Raw genomic sequence first — 21,604 nt, 5'->3', positions numbered from 1 at the left:
TTGTTCTTAAAATTTTAGGAACTTTAAAGAAAAACAGCCAATATAGAAGCTTTATTAATTAGAAACAAGATCATTAGACCCACAACTCCATAGCTCAGCGGTTAGAACTTTTGCTTTGGAGCTTTTGGGTCCTGGGTTCAAATCCCACCAACGACTGAGTTGATTCTCCTTTACCTCTTCCCTTTTCCACAGGATGGGAGAAACTGCCAAACACAATCCGTGTCCCCCACTTCTCGTCTGTTGAATTTATCGTTGCTCCTTGCTCTTGTCTTCTCACGTGTCCATCCTTTGCTCAACAGTGCCGTGCCGGTTTTTGGCTACCTAGTATAAAATGTTGCAGTTTGCAATTTGCACCAAATTCATCATGCCACATTATATATATATATATATATATATATATATATATAGATATATATATAGAGATATATATATAGAGATTTTATATATATATATATATATATATATATATAAAATGTGTGACAAGAGAAATGAAATACACATGGGGCCGATTCATCAATTTAGAGTTTTTTTGGCTATATTTTTTTTACATATTTTTTTAGCAGGTTTAATTGAATAAAAATGATCAGAGATGCACGCACGGCCCAATAAATTTAGCGCAAATTCAAAAATCGGATCTCTTTTTGGTAGGCTAGAAAGCCCTAATCCAGCATGCTGGACCCAGGATTTGGGAGGGGCGTAGGAGCCTGATTGGGTTGGTCAATGCCGTCCTCCATTCACATGCGACCTTCTGGACCAATCCTGACCAGAAAGCTCAGGTGAGGCTGGAAAGCTAACTGAAAAGCCAACCCCAACCCTTCCAGAGAGCAGTCTGCCCGGATCTCCTGGAGAGAGAGGTAAGTCAGGGGGACGCTCCTGAAGCTAGCCATGTGTGCCATGGTAGACCTTGACATTGGACCTGCTCAGCTCGGTGAGTAACATGGATTTTGTATTAATGCTTTAAAGCCTGATATTATGGATATCTCATTATTCATTTGCTATGGAAATAAGATATTTTAAGTTTCTATTTTCTTAGGAATGTGTATAATGAACTCAAAACATTTCACCCACTATGTTGTATTTATACTCTAATTTTTGTGGCTGAAACTTTCTAAATCCTTTTCAAATATGAGCATTTGGATAATTTCTGCTACAAAACTCCCTGTTTATACTCTTACTATTAGTAAGTGCTATCTTTTTTGGCTGTTCTGAGGGTCACATTTCACACAATGAGTAACTAAAGTGTATAATATATGCGGGGTGCGGTATCTAAAGTGTATAGTGAAGGAATTGCACAACAAAAGTATGAACTATACACATTACACACCTACCATACAAACCACAATGGTCGGCACTAAGGCTTGTCCGCTGTCCTCTTCTCAATCCAAATTCGGAAAAAAGTGTGTAAATACCTCCCAGGAACCACCACAAAGATCCCAAAAGAATCGAGGGCAAGATGAGGAGTGTATTAAATTGTGATGTCTTACCCAAAAGTATGTAAAAAAAAAAAAAAAACAAACCCATGGAAATTTACTTAATCCCATGTTCTCTACATACTTTCTAAATTTTTGAGCTTTAATGTGTCCTAACCAAACATATCAGGTGAAATACACAGAATATAAAAACCACAAAATAAAACTCTGGACCTGAAATGTCCAGAGAATTGTAAAGACCAAGAGGATTTTCGGCTTCTAGGGTCCAGGTACTCTCAGCTCCAACCGGGCGCGGTCACTTGTAAGGTCCACAAATGATGCCGGGGCGCGGTCACTTGTAATGTTCACCATTGATGCCGGGGCGCGGTCACTTGTAATGTCCACCATTGATGCCGGGGCGCGGTCACTTGTAATGTCCACCATTGATGCCATGCAGATGTGTAAAATGCCACTGAGATGTAGGTTACAGCTTCTTGAGGATTTGCAAATACACATTATTTGTATAAAAATAACTACAAACACGTAAAAGCACAAGTACGGTGTATTACACAGATATGCACACATCAGTTTCCCCATAATTGCCAGCCACATCCATAATTACCAATTAGTAGCCACACCTAAGCCTAAATTGGTAGCCGCAGCACACCTGAACTCAGTGGTCAGCAGTGTTAAAGAACAGTCTCTGCGCTCTACTGGCATATCATGGGGTAAAGCTGCGGTGTTAAAACTTACATACTATCTATTTCAACTGCAAATAGTGTACTTTTGCTAACTTATGAATTGATTACCCTTGAGCAGAAGTGTAGCTTTATGGTGTTCCAGCCATTACACTTCTAAAATGATTGTTGTGCTTTAAATATTTTAACAAAGGTCACATTTAGAGAAGTCTGTGGTTAGATGCTGGGATATATATATATATATTATTATATATGTATCTGTGTGTAAATGTTTAGTGCTGCATTCATCACTAAATAAAATGTGTCTGTTCCCTCACAAACTCAATAAAGCAGGGAACTGAGATGGTGGGGAAACCCCAGAAGAAGCCTGAGAAGGGTGAAACCTTTTACGACTCCCACAAAGCAGCTAAATAAAGGGGTTAAAACAAATTATGGGGAGGAGGGGTCCCCCAAAAACAAACTTGTGTAAGCTGTTTTTTTTTTTTTTTTTTGTTTAATTTTATAAAATAAATACTTTGCTTCATTCTTAGATTGTGATTTACCATGTGGGATCTTTTTTCCTGATTGTTCGAAATTTGTGATAAATACCCCATTTATTCACTGAAATTTCAGAATAGAGGTAACTTCTCCCCCACCCCCACTCCTACTCCTCATAGTATGAATGTAACACAGTAGTATGTACCAATACTGTGTGTTTTGTTTTTTTTCTCTCTCCATTTCTATATTCTGAACTCAGTTAAAAGCAGGGTATTTATCACAAATTTTGGACTCAAAATTTTTTTTTTTTATACCCATAATTTAATGGACCCACAAAAAAAATAAAAAATTGGGGTAAACAAAGTAAAAATGCAAGCTCTGTGGAACAGCACACATTATGCACTATTGACACGACCATCCTGCTGTCTGAATTGTCAATCTTCAGGAGATCACTGCCCCTGGCAGAGCAGTAAATAGTGGGCTAGGAACAGAGCGCGCTCCTGAAAATACATTACAACAAGCCTATAACTTTTTTTTTTAATAATTAGCAAGTCCCTGCATAATCATTGATCTGGTTGTTACAAAAAGGTGTTGTGCACAGGATCCTCAGGGGCGTGTCTTAAGGCTGCTCCACATAACGGACCTGTAAGCACCACCCCTTTACAAAAGGCGCATAGCTCTAGCACTAACGGGTTAAACAGAAATAAATTGAAGCTTCCAATTAAAGCATGCTCTTTTTGATTGTCAGCTCCTCCTTAGGTGCCCTTAATAAAAGGGTGTAAGTCCCATGTTGCAGTGGATGGTGTTTTATAATCAGAAGATATAATGCTAGGTGTAATTGATTAGTTTAGACCCACGATTGTGTGTGTGTGTGTGTGTCTCTTTTTTTCCTTCACCTGCTGGCCAGCACACTCTCTCCTCTGTCCACTATTACTTCTATGGACAAACTGATCCACCGTTCTCCTCTGACACCCAGCGCCCCCATCTTACCTGCATGTGACTACACCTGAGTGAGGGGTTAATCTACCATGGCTAATGCCAGCGGAGGCTGAGCTGTAGCCAGTCAAGCATTTGCGCCTTTTTAAATAAATTTTTGTGCTTTTCCAGGTTTGAAAAGATTTTTCACTTGTCTTTTTTGATTGTAGGCTATGTTGGTCATTCTATAATGTTCATGCTTTATGATGTGTATACGCCTTTAAGACTGATTCTGAGTGATGGAACCTTGTGAATTTAAACTGTAACTGTTTATTTCTGGAGAACCTGCAGTAACTGACTGTCAGCCACTAGCTCCTCCCCTTTGACTGTTGGGATTTAGCTCCTCCCCTTCTGTATGTTATAACTGTTCTCTCTCAGTATTGTAATAACCTGTCCTCTCTGTACATTTTAACCTGTAAATTAACTAACAGCTCAGTCCATGAGAAGAAAGACGACGTGTCGGGTAAGACACTCTAAAGAGTTACTTACCGGAATTTTCATATGTGCTATTGGTTTCTAACATACAAATGAATGGTTAAAGTACAAACAATGGTTACATTAAGGGCATGTGGGGAAGAGATGACTATTCTATATCATGTGACTATGGGAAAATTAATGTGATTAGTGTAAATTTTATTAAACATAGACTTTTGCAAGTTAATACCTGACTTTAAAATAGAAATTGTCCTATACTAGAATTGTAAGAACTTATCTTTGGAGTTTGCTAAGGGATATTGATGTTTCATAACTCTGTATATTTTTAGTGTTGTGACTTTAAATGTATGAGAAATACCGGGAAAAATTAGAAAATAAAAATGAATAGATGATGATATGAATTTCTTAACTGCTGTTAACCACTTAGATTCTGCTGTCACATTCTAACACTGCCATGTAAAGCACACAATTGGCTGGGAGTCCATTATATTGTCATAGCTGTTAAAGACCGGCTGCATCCGAGCAAATGAAGTATTGACAACCCTGGGCCGGATGACATTCATCCCCAGATATTAAGGGAGTTGAGATCAGTAATTTAAAGACCACTGTATCTAATCTCTTTTGTAATGGTATCTGTGTCACAGGACTGGAGGATGGCAGACCTGGTACCGATGTTTAGGAAAGCCAAGGAGGTGGATCTGAGAAAATACCACCCGGTGAGTTTGACATCTGTGGTGTGCAAAATTTATCAGCATTAGAAGTGATGACCTGCAAAAATATATTGTAGAGAAAAATACACAACCATCATGGATTCATGAAAGAGAATCTCTCCTGATGGCGGGGGGGGCGCCACGGGGGATCTGGCCTGACGGTGGGGGGCGCCACGGGGGATTTGGCCTGACTGTGGGGGGGCCACGGGGGTTCTGGCCTGATGGCAGGTGGGGGGCGGCACGGGGGATCTGGCCTGACGGCAGTGGGGGTTGGGGGGGCACAGGTGTCTGTTAGGGCCAATTCTTTAATTACTGACCTTGTGGATGGAATTGAGAGGAAAGTCAGTCTTTTCGATGATTCTACTATATAGGATAATAAAACTGGGCTTGATGGTATAGTACAGAATGATCTGGAGAAGATGTCTCCTTAGGCAAGCACATGGCTGATGGCATATGATAAATGCAGAGTAATGTACCTAGGCCACAATTAGTGTGTGTGTGTGTGTGTGTGTGTGTGTGTTTATTTATATATACAGTATATTTTTATTTTTTTATTCATTTCCTTTATATTTTTATTCCTTAGAAATGATGAGCTGCAGTGTGAAGCACATGACTGTCAGCAGTGACGTGTGCCCCGCTCTCCTGGGCTGTGTAACTCTGAGAGGAGCGTTACGTCATTACTCCCCTCCCTGCATTACACACCATTGCTGACACATCGTCTGCTACAGACTGCAGCTTATGTGTAAGGATCAGAACTGTTCCTTCTTCATGGCTTCTTAAAGCCGCTTTACACGCTATAATATCGTTACTGTACCCGCCCCCATCGGTTGTGCGACACGGGCAAATCGCTGCCCGTGGCGCACATTGCTCAGACCCGTCACACTACTTACCTGCCTAGCGACGTCGCTGTTACCTCCTTTCTAAGGGGGCGGTTCGTTCGGCGTCACAGCGATGTCGCTAAGCGAGCGCCCAATAGGGGCGGAGATGAGCGGGACGTAACATCCCGCCCACCTCCTTCCTTACTCATTGGCGGCTGCAGGTAAGGTGAGGTTCCTGCGGTGTCACACATAGCGATGTGTGCTGCTGCAAGAACAACGAACTACATCGTACTTGCAGCAGCAACGATAATTGGGAATAGGGGGGGCATGTCACCGATTAGCGTTTTTGCGACTATTCAAAATCGCTCATAGGTGTCACCCACAACGGCATCGCTAACGTGGCCGGATGTGCGTCACAAATTCCATGACCCCCCCCCCCCCCCCCCCCCCCAACGACATCACTTGAGTGATGTCGCAGTGTGTAAAGCGGCCTTTATATCACTCCTCTTCCTAGACAAGGACAACCCAGGAGAGCAGTGTGGGCATTGGTGACACACGTCTTTTGTCGTCTACACAGTGCCAGGGCCCACCAAGAATTCTCCACTTGTCTGGTGGGCCAGTCCAACCCTTTGGAAGTGTAGCGCCCAGGGAAGGGGGTACTCTGTCCCGGGCGCTAACAAATGGGAATGTCACTCTGGCTGTTGCCCGGTTCCGTGCCCTGGGCCCCTTTTTGTAAGGGGGGTATATTTTACAAGGGGTGAATAAAGTTAATGTCATGTGAGTCCACCTGCGGTTAAGGATGGAGAACCGCCGCTGCTAAATGTGGGTACTCCCAGAGCTGGTGGTGTTTGCAGCAATGGTGTTAGGCCCTCCGCAGGTAGGGCTGTGCCTGGGAGATATAACTGGGGTAATAACTGAGACCACACCAAGTTGTCTTTAACAGTCTCTACTCACGTGGACCCAGGAGTTGCTGGTTCAGGTCCCTTGGAGGACTAGTCCTCCAATGTGGTGACCCTGGTTGCTCCTGTCCCCGGCACCCTCTGTTGGTTGGGTCCTGGAGTGACATTACACTCCTATTGACTGCTGTGGATCATACCACCTGGATTCTCTGCACCACCACTGATCTTCTATATGGGACTGTATCATGGATATGCATCTATGGATCATCTTTTAATTGCCTCCTGATGAACCATTCACTTGGGGAAACGCGTTGAGGCGGAGGCATACCTTATTCGTCTTAGATGGCCACTGTTTACAAACGGAATAACCTGGATACGTGACATCTGTAATATATGATCTTCAGACGAACAATGGACTGTATATTTCTTATACCTATTTATGCAGCTCTATACTGTATAAATTGTACTGCATTGCCTTCATCTTACAGTCAGCAAGTGAAGTCCTGCTCTGGGATATAGGATTGTCCTTTTTCCTTGTATACGTTAGGCGGCTTTCACACTACCCTTCTTCTCTTTTTTTTTTTTTTTTTTTTTTTTTTGAACGCAAAAACGGATCCAGTACAAATGCGTTTTCATTTCAATGCATTTGCAATGGACTCGCGTCAACATGCGTTTACGTGCGTTATAGTGAGGATCCAGCGACTTGCAGTTTAACTTTTTTTTTCAAAAACGCTACTTGTAGCATTTTTGAGCAGCGTCCAAATACTGCAAATTGCTGGATCCTGACTATACTGCACGCAAACGCATGGGAACGGTTGCATACTGATAAACAGGATCCTGCTTGCTCTACTTGGCATGCCCAGAAACCAGCCTGGCGTGATCAGTCCCTGTCTCCCCCTCCCTCTTTCCCCCGCCTGAGAGCTACAGACACTCGTAACCAAAATAAATAGCAGGTAACCAAGCAAAGCGCTTCTCTTAATTACCCGATGTTTACCTTGGCTACGCGTGCAGACGCTCGTAACCAAGGTAAACATCGGGTATCCAAGCAAGTTACCCGATGTTTACCTTGGTTACGAGCCTCCGCAGCTGTCAGATGCCGGCTCCCAGTCTGTCACGTTCAGTTCCCCTCACTCCCGATCACATGACTCCAATGCCCGCCCATAAACTTCAAGTGACAGAATCCTGCAATATAACACTTATTTTTCTTTGTAAAAACAGGATCCGCTTTTGCAGCAAAAAAAGTTTGATGCATGCTAAAAAACATAGTGTGAAAGCCGCCTAACAGTGCCTCTATTTTGAATTGTATCAATTTGTTCTATCTTGCTTTATCCCTGACATTCAGGGCCAAGATATTGATATCCTAACCCATTTACTGGGACAAATTGGTATTCAATATTTGCATCTGTCTTACCATAGTGTGATTACCACTTGTTGGTTTTATATTTAATAAATATTTGTTATGGAAAAAAAAAATGTTTTGGTAGGTCCTGTATCTCCCCAAGAGGATGCAGTTCCCTGTAGTGCCCTGAGGGTCTCGGGGGCGCTACAGGAGCGTGTACTATGTTGCCATTCCATAGTATGTTTGGGGAATCTGGAGTGTTTATACTGTGGGGACATCTTGCCAGGCAATGGGAGGGAGGTGGACGACCGGATGGACATCATACTGTGTATAGGGGACCTTCCTATTGGAGACTTTATGATCATCATACTGTTTTGCTTCAATTTAATGCAAGGAGAAATTTTACTACTGTGGGTGGTGCTACGGGGGCCAATATAGTGGCCTCATACTGTGTGGGAATATAAATGGGCCTCACTAGGAGGAATATTACTGGGGGGGACATATAAAAAACTGGGAGAAGTGACTGATAATAAAAGTGAAATTTCCACGCAGTCACTCCCCTAGCCTCACCGAATTCACTCAATGGCCCCACCAGGACATCATTGCTCCTAGTGAGGCAAATTAATATTCCCACACATTATGGTACTGAGAAGCCCGGCTGCGGCGGTCACCACTCCACCTCCCAGGGACGCCACGGGGTCTTCTCTTTGGGGTACTTCTGGCAACAGGTACGTCAGGTTATTTATAAATAAGTCGTGACGTTACTCACGGTTTGCGGTCAGGGATATGGGTGACCGCCACTGGAGGTTTAATGAGTGTCTGCAGTTGGATGGGGTGGCCTGTGAGTGAGGCTGGCCCCAGGGGCTCAAGTGTGTAGAACAGGTTCCAGAATAACTCAGTCTCAGTCCAGAATGTTTTGCAACTGAGTTTTACTCACTTTTTGGTGTTTCGTGAGGAACCCGGGCGATGCTGAAACAAACCAAGTGGAACCAGGAACTCCTTCAGGCCGATCTGAGGGTAACCATTAACTCTTTCCTAGCACTTCTTCTTTCGGATAACCCCTGACTTGAATTACCGTGGGATTCATCCAGGGAAGTTGCTACTGCCTTTTCTCCCCTTTTTGGACAGTTTGCCGGCAGCGTGGACCAGTTGAGATGGCTTCTGGCTCGGTCTCCTTATGGGTCCCCCTGTTGCTGCTGAGGCTCAGACTCTGTAGGTTTGGTGGGGGACTTGTAGTTCCCCCCCCTCACCGGCAGGTTTAGCAGATCAGTAAATGGACATCTACTCTAGGGACCTGTTCCCTGTGCGTGCCTAGTTACCAGCAGTCCCCGTTCTCAACTGCCTCTCTTCAGGTTTCTTTCAGACTGACTCTCTGGAAACTGTTCTCCCCCGCTAACTGCTACCACACATGCAGGTTCTGACTAGCCGTGTGTGCACGTCTGCTTCCTTCTAGCAACTGCCACACTCCACCCCCAGACTGGCTCTCCTCCTACTTTCCTGACAGCCTCTGCAACTTTAGCTTCCAGCCCCTCCCCTCCACCCCTTGACTAGAATTGAAAGCAGACCCCTATTTAGGGCTACCCAAGGGTCCATCTAATGGTGTGGGAAGCCTGATTACTTTGTGTCTGTGCGTACACACCTAATTCTGGCCTTTGGAATCACCTGGAAGCATTGTCCCAGCATGGGTTCAGTACTCCGTGGTGCCTGACCAGGTCAGGGGCGCCACAGTACCACTGTATTGGCCCTACAGTGCTGCCCACACACAGAACGATGCCTCCACCACACACGTGTCCTAAAGCAAAAAACCCCAACATAATGGTCATCTCACCATATTCCCCCTCACAGTAGGATGTTCCCACAGCAAACATTGGTGACATGTGCACAATTTTCGGGTGTATGACAGAGCACATGGTGGTACTATAGAGGCAAAATACTGTGTGATAGGGGACCTCATACTATGTATAGGGCAGCTGGATGGCCTTACTGTGCTGACTATACTGTCGGGAGGATTTTACTGTGGGGGGATAATAATGGGCCTCACTAGGGCTGCAGCAGGAACAATCTAGATAACTGGGGGAGGTTAGGGGCGTGACCTGGCATGGTGCGGCAAATTCAACTTCATGCTAAATCGCTCCCCCCTAATCTCGCCCAGTTCTCCATAATGTTCCTGCTACAGCATTAGTGAGACCCATTAATATACACACAGTATGGTACCAATGTATTGGCTCCCACAGTAAAAAATGTCATCTATGCTATCCCCACAGTATACACCTCTATATTGCCCCACACAGATGCCCATGATGTCTGCTCTTCACAGTACGATTCCTTCAGCATGTATTTGCTGATCACAGCACATTGCCCTCAGTATGAGGTCCCCAACACGCTCCCTCCAGTTATTCTCCTTACCATACATTAATACAGTATGTTACCATAATGACCACCACACATTATGTCCGACAGTATATTCCCCCCCCCACACACACATATTAAGAGTTCCCTGCTATACTGTGAATTTACACAAACACTGATGTCCTCAGTGCACCCCACAGTATAATGTACAATCTCCCACCACCCCACAACTGTCTCCACAGTTCAAACCCCACAAAACAGTATAATCACCTACCAACGATAATGGACCCACAGTAAAATTCTCCCCCCCCCCCATGGTATGTGGTCCCTACTATACACAGCAAGATATCCCCATTCCCAAGCAGTATGACAGCCCAATAGGTCACCCCGCACAGTCCGTCCACTAGTAATGAATGACAACACCCACACCACATACCCATTCTAGAAAGTTGCCTTTTGCTATTTGTGACGCCCTGGCCTATCAGGTGGTCACAGGGTATTGTGCAATCTGCCCTTCTGCACAGTATCCACCCTCCTTGGTTACGGGTCCTGGTCCTTTAGAGTTGCTAACAGCTTAGCCAGTCAAAATCCTAGGAACACTTTACACTTTACCCACCAGACACACCATTGAGGGGCCCACATGGGGGCGTTGGTAGGGAAGAAGTGAGAAAGTGACAGAAGTGAGCCAGAAGAGGAAGGAGGAGGTGGAAAGTGACAGAGGGAGAGATCACAGGTGGAGCAGGGCTCCTGAGTAGGTGGCAGGCGTTGGTCTGGGCCTGGTAGGAGCTGGAACCCTGGTCGCAGGGGATTGTATCAAGGGGCACGGAATGCCGAGGAGGGCGGGTTTCCGGCGGGCTTGAGCTATCACCGGGCAGGGGACTGCGTACGTGGACCCAAGGCCAGGAAGTAGCTTCATGCGTCCTGGTAATTTACCCGACGGGGGTGAAGACTTCAAGATTCATCCCCCAACCCGCTCTAAAATCTGGGTACTAGCGCACCGATGGGATAGGACTTTCCTAAATACAGTCCAAAGAAATCCTACGCGTGAACTCTGAGAGCAAGCTCACTCCGTTAGCCATACGGGTGAGCAGGACCCGAAGAGTGTCATGCTTTAGGGTCCAACAAGAAAAACAGGTGCCAAGGAAAGGGCCACAGACTAACTGCAACACCAAGGGCACGGATCCAGGCGTACTCCCTCCGGGCTGCAGTGGTGCTCAGAACTCTGGTTTACAAGCTGACTGTGTCATTATTCCAGGACTGAGGGAGTACGCTGAAAACCCCTGTTCCTATCCCCTACGCCCCCCCCCCCCCCCCCAAGGAGGGGTAAAACATTCTGCTGCCATACAATCGCCACCGGGCTCCCCCAACAGCAGTGGTGGTCTCCTACATTACCACACACCGTGGGTGGCGGCACAAATTTCTAACCCCCCTCCCCCCCCCCTTTTTCCTTTAATTCGGGTGTCCGCGCGAAACCCCAACCACCCCCCCCCCCCTCGAGCCACCGCGGCTCCAGATCAGAGTGGATCGGCCGCTGGCCCCGGGGCGGTGCATATACATCTTCTGTTGCCACTGTGGAACAATCCGGCATTTGTTGTGAGAAAAGCATCTTTACTTTCTAATGCTGTTGTGGTATTTGCCATTACTACCTCAATGACTGCTGTGACTGTAAAGAACCCTTTCCTATTTACCTGCTGACATCCTTTTTTCATCAAACAGAACTGCCCCCTAGTCCTTGGTGTGGTCTTGGCAAGGAATAATTCATGTGCCAGTCCTTTTGTATTGACCAGGAACAGATTAATGTTCCCACAATGTTTGGCGTATGCGGTGGGGACATCCTATAGGCATCGTACTTTGTTGGCAGCACTGTGGGGCCAATAAAACTGAGCCATACCATGTGGGAATATTAATTTGCCTTGCTAGTTGTATTGATGTGCTTGTGAGGCTATAGAGAACTAAGTGAGGTGATTTGGCATGGTGCGGCAACTTCAATTTTATGCCAAATCCCCTCACTCAGTACTCTATTGCCCCACCAGTGCATCAACTCCTAGGGACGCCAATTTAATATAACCCCACAGTATGGTACCCTTGTACTGGCCCCACAGTGCTGCCCATACTGTGTGTGTGGGTGTGTCTAAATAGGAAAGGGTTCTTTACAGTTACAGCAGTTAGTGTAGAATGTAAGAGGCAGTAGTGGCAAATACCCGAACAGCATTTAGAGTAACAATATTTTCTCACGACCAATGCCAGATTGTCCCACAATGGCAACAAAGTGTATAAATGATAGAGAAGGGTAACTTCGTGGATCGTGTAAGGGGGGGGGGGATATATATATTTTTCTTGCTCGTGGGGTTACTGTTCAGATGTTGTACTGTGTGGGAATGTGAACATTTGTGGGTGGTTAAGGAAGGAGGAATGTACTGTAGGGTCATTGTACCGTGTGGGAATTATTTGTATTGTGTGGACTTTTATGCTGTAAGACTTGTATTATCCTGATATACTGTGTCTCTCGTATATTTTAGTTCTATAGGTTGAAAAAAGCCCCCGGTCCATCTAGTTCTTCCTTCCTCAACCAATTATACCTTTTGTCACTAACTCATTTACAACCAATAATGTTGTGTGTACTTAGGGAATCATCCAGCCCTCGTATAAAAGCTGTTTTAGTATCTGCCATTACTATTGTGGCGCCGCTGAGGCTTCAGTCGCCACAGAGTATTGCATCTGTCGTAAGGTGTAATGCTTATCCCGGGTAAGAGGAGGTTAACCACTGGTGCTTGGACACAAGCACATAACACAATACATAAACGCCTAGTAAGTGAGCCAGCACTTACATTACTCAGGAAGCCAGGCGGAAAAATTCCCATGCATGAGTCATCAAAAAGGTGGGGGCTGCCTGGGAAGTGAGCAACACACTTAGTTTCACTTGAGAAGGGGTTTTACCTCAGAACAGTTTTGAACAAAAGAGCAGACAGCCTTAGGGGTGCTTCACACACAGCGAGCTCACTGCCGAGATCGCTGCTGAGTCATGCTTTTTGTGACGCAGCAGTGACCTCATTAGCGATCTCGCTGTGTGTGACACTGAGCAGCGATCTGGCCCCTGCTGCGAGATCGCTGCTCGTTACACACAGCCCTGGTTTGTTTTCTTCAAAGCCGCTCTCCCGCTGTGACACACAGATCGCTGTGTGTGACAGCAAGAGAGCGACAAATGAAGCGAGCAGGAGCCGGCATCTGACAGCTGAGGTAAGCTGTATCCAAGATAAACATCGGGTAACCAAGGTGGTTACCCGATATTTACCTTAGTTACCAGCCTCTGCAGCTCTCACGCTGCCTGTGCTGCCGGCTCTGGCTCTCTGCACATGTAGCTGCTGTACACATCGGGTTAATTAACCCGATGTGTACTGTAGCTAGGAGAGCAAGGAGCCAGCGCTCAGTGTGCGCGGCTCCCTGCTCCCTGCTCACACTGGTAACTAATGTAAACATCGGGTAACCATACCAGATGTTTACCTTAGTTACCAGTCTCCGCAGCTTCCAGACGGCGGCTCCGTGCAAGCGCAGCGTCGCTTGCACGTCGCTGCTGGCTGGGGGCTGTTCACTGGTCGCTGGTGAGATCTGCCTGTTTGACAGCTCACCAGCGACCATGTAGCGATGCAGCAGCGATCCTGACCAGGTCAGATCGCTGGTCGGATCGCTGCTGCATCGCTAAGTGTGAAGGTACCCTAAGGCTGCTTTCACACATCCGGCTTTTCGCTGGTTTGACGGATGCGGCGCACGCAAGTATAGTATATACAGTACACTGGCAGCACAACAAGCGCCGGTCGAATGCTGTCAAGTGACCGGAGCATGTGACCCGGAGGTTGCAGCACTGGTACTGTATTGTATCATACCGTACTGGCGTGCGCCGCATCTGTCAAACCGGCGAAAAGCCAGATGTGTGAAAGCGGCCGGAGAGCATTTTTTAGCAGACTGGTCCTGGGGACGGGAGGCTGGAGGAATAAGTCCCACTATCAGGGGCCACGACACCGCAATGAGTTTGCACAGGACGGACTGGGAGAAGCAGGAGACGAGCAAGTGCAGCTGTGAGACAGAGGAGCAACTCTGTAGCCGGAAGGTGAAACACCCCCCCCCCCCCCCCCCACATATATGAAATTATACTGTTTGGTGAGGACTGTACAGTGGGCACATCATACTGCTGAGTGGACTGTGTTGTGGGGACATCTTGTGGTGAGGGTAGTATGCTGGGATCAGCAAATGTGTCTTGTGGAGGGAGGGAGATCACTTTCTTTTAGAGCACATGAAAAATGAGGTGACATCATACTATGTATGGGGGGTCAGGGCACATCATACTGTGAGAGGGGGACTACAGGTGACATCATACTATGGGGGGTCAGGGCACATCATACTGTGAGAGGGGGACTACAGGTGACATCATACTATGTCACAGCACACAAACTATGATGCCCCCCATACAATCTAGAGGCAGCAGAGTGGATAGAGGCAATTTGGATATACTGCAAGCCAAATTGTACTGTGTGGGCCAATAAAGTGATTATATACTGTGTGGGAATATTACTGGGCCTCACTAGGAGCAATATTGCTGTGTGGAGGCTTTTCCAGAGTTGGGTGAGGCTAGCGGAGTGACTTGGCACGGTGTGGCAATTACTATTTTATGTTAAGTCACTCCGCTTGCCTAGCCTCACCCAGCTCTCTATATGGCCCCATCAGGGCATCATTACTCCTAGTGAGGCCAATTCATATTCCCACACATTATAGTGCCACTATATTGGCCCCACATGCAGAATGTACTGCAAATATTCACCACAAATGTCACCTTTTGCATCTTTCTCAGGATTTGGGGCTGTAAGACTTGTATTATCTGGATATGCTATGTGGGTCACTTTATATTTTGGTATCTTTATGCTGTGGAGGGAATGTGCTGTGGGAACCCTGTTCTGTAAGGAATATGTGCTTTGTGTTGGGGGCTGTTTTGGGGCACATGAGAAGGAGAGGTACTGTAGGGGCACTATAGTGTGTGTGGTCCATACACAGGAATGGTACATGGCTTATAACTTCCAAAGACTTTTACATGTGAAGGAAAGGCTCCTCTGACAAATGGGAAAGGGTTCTTTACAGTTAGAGCAGTCAGACTCGAATGCCGACCACAAGAGGTAGTAATCGCAGATACAACGATAATTAAAGAGCTGGATGCTTTCCTAAGCACAATTGGCAATGTGGGACATAACTAGTGGCTATGTGTAACTGGTGGAGAGAGGGTGGCGTTGATGGACCGGTCATTTTATTTCAACCTTCATAACTAAAGGATTACAAAATGCAAAATTTATGTTTAGAAATTTGGGTATGTGTGTCCATAATTGTTATATTTTGATAAAATCACTTCTCTGCTGTAATAATAATAATAATAATGGGTTGATCTGACAAGTGGCGGCTCTGGATGCTGCACCACAGCTTATTGCATCTCCCACAGCTCTGTGGAATAAGGAAACCGCCGAGGTCCGGCAAGCACTAATTGTCTTTACACTTCTATAATATTATTCACTGGAGATGCATATCTGGCCGTATCGAAAATGGGGTAACGTCAGTGTGGGCCGATGGCTGTAATAAGTGGGTCACTTTACCATTATAATTGGTGGACCAGTGACACTGCTTATACTCCTATATGGGGCACCTGAGCTGGGGACACCGCCACCCTACACTGGACATTACAGTCCCAATATTCTGTATCCTCAGGATGGAGTTATGGATGGTGCACTAAAGGAATAGTGATGGAGGCCTGAGGCGCAGCACAGCAGGCACCATGAACTCTCTACAAGGAGACAAAGAGCTGCATGTTGGGAGGTTTGTGTTTTTGGTCCCTATTTGTGGAGGGCACTGTGTGGGGTGATTATTGGCTTTTATACTGTAGATGTGTAGCTACATACAACACAATTAGTGGTGAGATAATATCGTCAACTGCAGCTCCTTAATTGTAAGGATCAGAACGCTGTTCCCTCTTCATGGCTTTTTATGTTGTTGCTCCTCAAAGAGATGGACAACCCAAGATAGCGGTGTAGGCATGGCTGACAGAAGTCTTAACTACAGTGCCTGGGCCCACCAAGGAATCCTCCGATTTATCTGGTGGGCCAGGCCATCCCTGTGTGGAGACATTATACTGTGTGTGGGGAAGTAATGAACTTTGGGGATATCCTACCGTGTGTTCAGAGACATCTGAGTGATACTGTCCCACTGCTCGGGTCCAGCTGCTGCTGCTACTGCTGCTCGGTGGTGGCTCGAGCAGTGGGCCGGATCCTGGGGACTCGAGCGGCGTTTCTCGCCCGTGAGTGAAAAGGGGGGTGGTGTGTGGTTTGGGGATTTATTGTCCGTGACACCACCCACGGTTGTGGTGAGATTGGTGACACCACCGCTGCTCTGGACGGGGATCCCGGGAGCGATGACAGGGAGCAGCTTGGATGTTGGTTCTCCCCTCCGTGGGTAGGGGGTTGGTTGTCCCGGGGCCCGGTGATGGGGTAGGGATGTTTGGCAGGCGGGCTATGGGGCCTGGTGAGGTGCAGGGTCGTGGGGCAGCGCTGTGCCGCACGGCACGGTGGTACTCACTCAGCCAGTAACGAATACACAGTCTCCGGTAAAACAAACGGCTGGATGGACGGGTCCCACAGACGGCTGCGGTGTTTCTCCTCCCGGCAGGTTGATGGTGACTGCCTTTCCCTGCACCTATATAGTGTGTACGGTTCTAATTGGTTCCCACCGGTAACCCGCTCCCCAGCTGGGATGGGTGCTGAAGGAGCCCCTTTTGCCCGCAGGCTCTGGCCCTGGGAACTTTAGCCTTGGCGGTGACTGTTTCCCTCTAACGGATGGACTGTTGCCTTCTATCGGGACTTGGCTGCTGGGAAACCCCGGAGGTTCCCTTCGCTAACGGATTTGACAATTTCAGCGGCGACTCCTAGCCTTGCCAGGGTCCGTAAGCCCTGCCGGTTGGTGCTGGCTTCTCTTTGCGTACTGGTCCGGTACCGCCGGGCCACGGTCCTTACGGCTAGCTCCAATAGGCCTCTCCTGCAGATGGTCACCACCGTCTGCCAACCTTGCTGTTCCGTCCGGGCCACACACCCGGACCACTTTTGTCTGCTCCTTTACCACTTCACTCTCCTCACTCCTCAAACTTCAAAACTGATCTCCCTCCTTTTCCCGCCTCCAGGACTGTGTACTCCTCGGTGGGCGGGGCCAACTGCCTGGCCCACACCCTGGTGTGGACATCAGCCCCTGGAGGAAGGCAACAAGGATTTAGTGTTTTTGCTTTGGTGTGCCTGACCGGGGTGTGTTGGTGTAGTTCCTGTGACGACCTGGCTTGTCCAAAGCGCCACAATACTGTACTGTGGAGACATTGCTGTGTGTGTGTGTGGGATTATACGTGCTGTGGAGACAATAGTGTTGAGAATTGTTCCCTCTTAATCTGTTTTGATATCACCGTCCCTCCTAGAGATGGAAGACCCAGAAGAGCAATGTCAGCAATGCCTACAAGTATCTTATCTACACCTTGCATGGGCCCACCGAGAATCCTCCGGTTATCTGGTGGGCCAGTCCAACCCTGTGTGGAGACATTATACTGTGTATGATGGGGAGGGAATGTATTATGGGGACATCACTGAAGGGAAAATTTGGGGACATCATGGGGTGACGGTATTATGCTGTCATCAGCAAATGTGTTTTGGTGGGTGGGCTCCTTTTTGGAGCCTATGAAAGGAGGACATAGTGTAGGGGCACCATACTGTGAGGTAATGGTGGTGGTCGTCATACTATGTATGAGGGAGCTGCGTGGCATCTTACTGTGGGAGACCTTATGGGCATCATAGTGTGGGGGTGTCAAAGTGATGCCATACTGTGTTAATGGGCCTTACTAGGAGCAATATCACTGTGTGGAGACCTTTCCAGAGTTGGGCGAGGCTAGGGTATTGACTTGGCATAACATTTTAAATTGCCGCACCATGCCAACTCACTCCCAGAGTCTCGCCCAGTTCACTATATGGCCCCACCAGGGCATCAATATTCCTCCTAGTGAGGCCATTTATTTCCACACATTATGGTAGGGTATTGACTTCGCATAAAATTGAAATTGCTGCTCTATGCTAAATCACCCCCCTTCCCTAGCCTCTACCAGGTCTATATGGCCCCACTACAGTATCATTGCTCCCAGTGAGGCCAATTTATTCCCACACAGTATGGTACCACTTTTTTGGACACGCATACACACATCTATCTCTATCTCCCTGCAGTACATACAATCTGAGCCGTCCGGTACTGGAGCATCTACAACGTCCAGGCTCCTGGGCGCTACTATCTGCCATCCATACAGTCTGGTCAGCAGAAGCCCCCGCAATGCAGGGGGTCCTAGGATGTATTTACTCCAGGAGGTCCTACCTGCAGCCCATACTATGTAGACAGTCAAGTACTGAGGAGCCTGGAATGTACGGGCTCCAAGAGGTCTGATCATTTATGGGCTTCTACGAGGTCCTCTCCACAGACCATACAATGTAGTCAGTCCCATACTGTGGTGTACATGGCATGAAATTGCCGCACCATGACATGTACACCAGCATCTCTCAAAGTTGGTATTGACTACATTGTATGGTCTGTGATGAGGACCTCATAGAAGCCCATAAATGATCAGACCTCTTGGAGCCCGTACATTCCAGGCACCTCGGTACTGGACTGTCTACATAGTATGGTCTGCAGGTAGGACCTCCTGGAGTAAATACATCCTAGGACCCCCTGCATTGTGGGGGCTTCTGCTGACCAGACTGTATGGATGGCAGATAGTAGTGCCCAGGAGCCTGGACATTGTAGATGCTCCAGTACCAGACTGCTCATATTGTATGTACTGTAGGGAGGATCATACATTCTAATACTGGAAAAGCCTGCATCACCACGCAGCGAAATAAACCCAATACACAGTGTAGATTACATGTAAACTAGTGATGGAGGCGCTCACCTTTCGCAGTTGTGGAATCCCTGGTGAAGGCTGGTAGGATTGTGGTCCGTCATCTGCTCCTTCCTGGCTGATGGTGGAGAAACAAGACCACGGGATACACACCAGAGTGCAGGACCCGGGCGCTGCTGATAATGAGGATCTAAAGGAGAAAATAGTCAGGGCTCCTTTATAGGGAAAGTGTTCACTACGTTTCCACACAACTGGTATCTTCATCAGGGCAGGTACAGTAACAGAGCACAGATATGGGGGGGATGTAAAGGGAGAAAAGGCTCCAAATGTGGGGTCCTAGGGTGTATTTGGTGCAATACGTTATATGGTACCGCTACAACTCACATTATCAGTGATATAGTACTGACAAGAACAGAGCGGATACATTGTATAATACCAGAGGGGAGCAATAATGGAGGACAGGAGCCAGCGTGAGGTTTTGTATAAGTATCACACACAAGACTAATTCTCTCTCCTCCCACTACAGGTGAGAGCTTCCCCATCCTCACATCCTTGGACGGTGTTCAGACTGTGACTTATCTGCTGCGGTTTCCTGTGACCTACAATCTGTGGGACGGACGATCCAACCCCTGATGATCAGGAGAACAATCTCTGCATGATGTGTCCTCACTGATGGAGTGACTCGTCCTCCTCCACCTCACACAGTGATCCTCTGGATTTACCGGCCGCGGGGTCTCCGCACCGGCCGCAGTCACATCACTGAGGCGTCTGCTCAGCGGCTTCTTCCTCTGATGTTCCTGCTGCACAATATACTGTGGAATTGGGGGCGTGTGGGGGGGGGGTTTGTACATTAAATAAAAATATTTATTTCACCTTTTTTTGTTTCTTTACTCCGTTTTTCTTATATTTATGCACCTACTATATAATTCACTTATTTGCCCTCTCTTGCTCCACGGCACGCTTGCTCGCCCTCTCTCTTGCTCCACGGCACGCTTGCTCGCCCTCTCTCTCTTGCTCCACGGCACGCTTGCTCGCCCTCTCTCTCGCTCCACGGCACGCTTGCTCGCCCTCTCTCTCTTGCTCCACGGCACGCTTGCTCGCCCTCTCTCTCTTGCTCCACGGCACGCTTGCTCGCCCTCTCTCTCTCGCTCCACGGCACGCTTGCTCGCCCTCTCTCTCGCTCCACGGCACGCTTGCTCGCCCTCTCTCTTGCTCCACGGCACGCTTGCTCGCCCTCTCTCTTGCTCCACGGCACGCTTGCTCGCCCTCTCTCTCTCGCTCCACGGCACGCTTGCTCGCCCTCTCTCTTGCTCCACGGCACGCTTGCTCGCCCTCTCTCTCGCTCCACGGCACGCTTGCTCGCCCTCTCTCTCGCTCCACGGCACGCTTGCTCGCCCTCTCTCTCTTGCTCCACGGCACGCTTGCTCGCCCTCTCTCTCTTGCTCCACGGCACGCTTGCTCGCCCTCTCTCTCTTGCTCCACGGCACGCTTGCTCGCCCTCTCTCTCTTGCTCCACGGCACGCTTGCTCGCCCTCTCTCTCTTGCTCCACGGCACGCTTGCTCGCCCTCTCTCTCTTGCTCCACGGCACGCTTGCTCGCCCTCTCTCTCGCTCCACGGCACGCTTGCTCGCCCTCTCTCTCGCTCCACGGCACGCTTGCTCGCCCTCTCTCTCGCTCCACGGCACGCTTGCTCGCCCTCTCTCTTGCTCCACGGCACGCTTGCTCGCCCTCGCCCTCTCTCTCGCTCCACGGCATGCTTGCTCGCCCTCGCCCTCTCTCTCGCTCCACGGCACGCTTGCTCGCCCTCTCTCTCGCTCCACGGCACGCTTGCTCGCCCTCTCTCTCGCTCCACGGCACGCTTGCTCGCCCTCTCTCTCGCTCCACGGCACGCTTGCTCGCCCTCTCTCTCGCTCCACGGCACGCTTGCTCGCCCTCTCTCTCGCTCCACGGCACGCTTGCTCGCCCTCTCTCTCGCTCCACGGCACGCTTGCTCGCCCTCTCTCTCGCTCCACGGCACGCTTGCTCGCCCTCTCTCTCGCTCCACGGCACGCTTGCTCGCCCTCTCTCTCGCTCCACGGCACGCTTGCTCGCCCTCTCTCTCGCTCCACGGCACGCTTGCTCGCCCTCTCTCTCGCTCCACGGCACGCTTGCTCGCCCTCTCTCTCGCTCCACGGCACGCTTGCTCGCCCACACTTGTTCTTTTTAACACAGGGCCCTTCTGGGTTACAATTGTTCAACGTGCAACTTTAGGATGCATTGTTTGAAAGTGCAACATTTCAGCCCAGGGTTTTTTTTTTTAGGCTCGGGTTGTTTTGGGTGGCCCAAAATTTTGGCCCGGGTTTTTTGGGCCCCAAAATTTCAGCCCAGGATTTTTTTGGGGGCCCAGGTTTTTTTGGACCCAAAAATTTCGGCCCGGGTTTTTTTTGGGCCCCAAAATTTCGGCCCTGGTTTTTTTTTGGGCCCCAAAATTTCGGCCCGGGTTTTTTTTGGGCCCCAAAATTTCGGCCCGGGATTTTTTTGGGGGGCACGGGTTTTTTTGGACCCAAAAATT

General features: G+C 48.3%; 1 long non-coding RNA gene across 1 annotated transcript in view; it reads right to left on the bottom strand.

The window, feature by feature from the left end:
* Positions 1-239: 239 nt before the first annotated feature.
* The window catches only part of LOC142258061 (uncharacterized), a 34,681-nt gene continuing 13,316 nt past the window's right edge, over positions 240-21,604 (bottom strand). Inside the window, exons 4-5 of the long non-coding RNA XR_012727704.1 lie at positions 19,105-19,243; positions 240-321 (exon numbers count right to left, since the gene is read on the bottom strand). This is a non-coding gene — a long non-coding RNA (uncharacterized LOC142258061). The remainder of the gene's footprint in view (positions 322-19,104; positions 19,244-21,604) is intronic.

Source organism: Anomaloglossus baeobatrachus, chromosome 12 (assembly GCF_048569485.1).
Source record: "Anomaloglossus baeobatrachus isolate aAnoBae1 chromosome 12, aAnoBae1.hap1, whole genome shotgun sequence".
NCBI classification, from domain to species: Eukaryota; Metazoa; Chordata; class Amphibia; order Anura; family Aromobatidae; genus Anomaloglossus; species Anomaloglossus baeobatrachus.
This window is presented reverse-complemented; position numbering and strand designations above follow the sequence as displayed.